Source organism: Henckelia pumila, chromosome 2 (genome assembly GCF_033568475.1).
Source record: "Henckelia pumila isolate YLH828 chromosome 2, ASM3356847v2, whole genome shotgun sequence".
NCBI classification, from domain to species: domain Eukaryota; kingdom Viridiplantae; phylum Streptophyta; class Magnoliopsida; order Lamiales; family Gesneriaceae; genus Henckelia; species Henckelia pumila.
In genome coordinates, this window is record NC_133121.1 from 66,173,361 (window position 1) to 66,177,232 (window position 3,872).

Below are 3,872 nucleotides of genomic sequence, written 5' to 3' on the forward strand. Positions count from 1 at the left end.
ACTTAGTGTTGTTAGAACATGTTTAGATATCGAACTTCGTTATTAGGTTGTATTGACATGCAAGCTTTGCCGTGTTGTTATCATGGCATGTTCTATTTTGGAGTAGTTGTTAAACTCTAGAACTTCATGTATTAATCGGAGGAACTGCATTTATAATGTATGTGTTGATTTGGATTGCATTGGAATAGTTTTAGATGGAGTTGCAAAGCATGTTTTTCTGCTGTTCTGTTTCTGCTGTAGGGGGCGCCCGAGCTGCAATTTTTAGCAGCCCGAGCGCACCCCACTCTGAGATTAGTAGCGCCTCTGTCCAGGGCGTGCTCGAGCGGCGGTTTTCGGCCGCCCGAGCGCGGCCCTCTTTAAAAAAAAAAAAAAAAATTTCCTTTGCTTTGCTTTTAGTTCTTAGATCTTGGATGCTTAATTATTGTTTACTTCTTAATTAGATGTTTAGAACCGAGGTCTCACATCCATAGTCCGTGAGTTTCCCGATGTGTTTTCGGAGGAGATTACAAGTTTACCACCAGTGAGGGAGATCGAGTTTGGCATTGAGTTAATGCCAGGGACAACGCAGATTTCCAGAGCTCCGTACCGATTAGAACCTTAAGAGATGCGAGATTTGCAAAAGCAGTTGCAGAATATTCTTGTTAAGGACTACATTCAACCGAGTGTTTTGCCGTGGGTAGCCCCAGTCTTATTTGTCAAGAAGAAGAATGGTTCGATGTGTCTGTGTATAGACTATCGACAGCTCAATCAGGTGACCGTGAAGAACAAGTATCCTCTTCCGCGGATAGATGATTTGTTTGATTAGCAACAGGGTACTTCTGTTTACTCGAAGATTGATCTGCGGTCGAGATATCACCAGTTACGGGTTAGAGAGGAGGATATCTCTAAGACAGAATTTCGCACATGGTATGGTCACTTCGAGTTCTTGGTGATGCCATTTGGATTGACTAATGCTCCAGCTGTCATTATGGATTTGATGAACAAGGTTTTTCGCGACTTTGTGGATAAGTTGGTGGTAGTGTACATCGACGATATCCTGGTGTATTCTCGCAGTGTTGACGAGCATGCTTTCCATCTCCATACTATATTGCAGATACTGAGAGAGAGACAGTTGTACGCTATGTTGAGCAAGTGTGATTTTTGGATTGACCGAGTTGTCTTCCTCGGTCATGTGATTTCACGAGGTTGTGTTTCAGTTGATGCTAGTAAGACGAAATCCATTCTGAATTGGTCGCGTCCGACGATAGTTGCGGAGATTCGTAGTTTTTTTGGGATGGCAAGCTACTACCGAATATTCGTGGAGAACTTTTCTCAGATTGCTAAGCCTTTGACACAGCTGAAGAAGAAAGATGTGGCTTTTGTTTGGACGTCAGAGTGAGAGGAGAGTTTTCATGAGTTGCGGCGCCGTCTAACTACAGCTCCCGTATTGGCTCTATCGTCTGGATTAGGTGGTTATGTAGTCCACACCGATGCTTCTCTCCAGGGTTTGGGATACGTGTTGACGCATAGAGGATATGTGATTGTCTATGCCTCTAGACAATTGAAGACTCACGAGAAGAACTATCCCGTACACGATCTGGAGATTTCAAGCATTGTTTTCGCTCTGAAGATATGACGTCATTACTTGTACGGTGAAAGGTTTGAGATCTTCATTGACCATAAGAGCATGAAGTATTTGTTCACTTAGGCTGAGTTGATCATGAGGCAGCGAAGATGGATGGATCTGCTGAAGGACTATGATTGTGAGATCAAGTACCATCCAGGCTCTTCCAATCCTGTTGCGGATGCTCATAGCCACAAGGTGTATGTGAGTTCCCTTTGTAACAGCTCATTTGTACGAGTGGTAGAGGAATGTTATTCCTTGGGATTCACTTTTTGACACAAGAAGGAACATCAAGGAGTTCGCGTTACTTATGTACTTGCCGAACCAGCCTTGTATGCTCGTATGCGTGTGTCTCAGGCCGTTGATCCGAAGACGCAAAAGTTAGCCCGTTTGGCTCAGGATGGAAATACTTCTAGTATTCATTTGCAGAATGATGGTCTGTTGTGTCTTTCCGGACGTGTGGTGGTTCCCGATGATTCCATATTACGAGAGGAGATTCTGTCACAGGCTCACCGTAGTAGATTTTCTATACATCCAGGCAGTATTAAAATGTACAAGGATCTACATACGAGGTTTTGGTGGAAAGGAATGAAGCGCAATGTTTATCATTTTGTGTCTCGATGCCTTGTGTGTCAGTAGGTCAAGGCACAGTTTTGACGACCCTGTGGATTGTTTCAGAGTTTAGAGATTCCTGAGTAGAAGTGAGAGCATGTGACGATGGATTTTGTCACCCATTTTCCTATGTCTTCCAGGAATTGCGATGATATTTTTCTTTTTGTGGATCGATTGCCGAAGTCCGCGCATTTTCTGCTGTATAATCGGGACTTTACTTTCAATCGGATGGCATGTTTGTATGTGCAAGAGGTTGTTCGTCTGCATGGAATTCTGTTGAGCACGTCAGCGACTGAGATCCGAGGTTTACTTCTAGGTTTTGGGGTAGCTTCCGCGAGCTCTTGGTACTACACTGAGTCTAAGTACAGCTTATCATCTGGAGACCGACGGACAGAGTGAGAGGACTATTCGTACCCTCGAGGATATGCTTCGAGCTACAGTGAGGGATTTTGAACCAGCGTGGCATATGCCATTTGGCGTTTGTAGAGTTTGCTTATAATAACAGTTACCATTACAGTATTGGCATAGCACCATTCGAGGCTCTATATGGACAACGTTGTCGTACACCTTTGTTTTGGGACGAAGTTGGCGAGCGTCAAGTTGAAGGTCCACAGATGATTCAGCAGATGACCGATGCAGTGGAGTTGATCCGTCATAGGATTAAGGTTGCCCAGGATCGACAAGCAAGTTACGCTAACACTCACCGCAGACCGTTGAATTTTAAGGTAGGAGAGCACGTGTTCCTACAAGTGTTACCTTTTCGTAAGGTGATGAGATTTGGACTCAAGGGCAAGTTGTCGCCAAGGTTTATCGGTCCGTTCGAGATTTTTGAGAAAGTTGGAGATGTGGCTTATCATCTATCTTTGCCACCTTATCTTTCCGGTATCCATAATGTGTTTCACGTGTCCTTGCTGAGGCAGTACGTGGTAGATGAGTCGCACATCTTGCATCCAACTGAGGTGCAATTGGACCAGAATTTATCTTATGTGGAAAGACCTCTCAGGATTTTGACAGGAAGGACAAAGTTCTTCGCAACAAACGCATATCATTGGTGATGGTGCAGTGGCAGCGTAGGGGATCAGAGGAAGCGACTTGGGAGCTGGAAAGCCAGATGCGAGCTGAGCATCCACAGATGTTTTGAGTTTTGTACCTTTCTTTGTAAAAATTTTTACTTTGTAATGTTCAGATGTAATAAAGAACATTTTTTTGATTTTTTTGTGTTTTCCTCTAGACTTAAATTTCGAGAACAAAATTTCCTAAGTGGGGGAGAATGTAGTGACCCGTACCCAAGTTGAGTGATTAATATTTATTAACTAGGTCATTATAAAGCTAAACAGGGTTAAGAAAATCTCAGACGAGTTCAAGGGCATCAGATATGGACTCGGAATGATCAGAAATGGCCCAAAGAGTGACCAAGAATGGAAGAAACATTTGGGAGAACGGACGCAACAACGTTTTGGTCAGCTGATGTCATCTGTTACGTCAGCAAGATGACTTCATTGCTTATGAAATGATGGGACATCGGACGCAACGAACATTGAACGGATGCAACGTTCTACAACGGATGCAATGATCGAAGATCGGACATTCCCTTCTCTGTCTATAAATATGGGATCCGAGGCTCATTTCTAAACGTTCATTCCTCTCTTATCTCTCT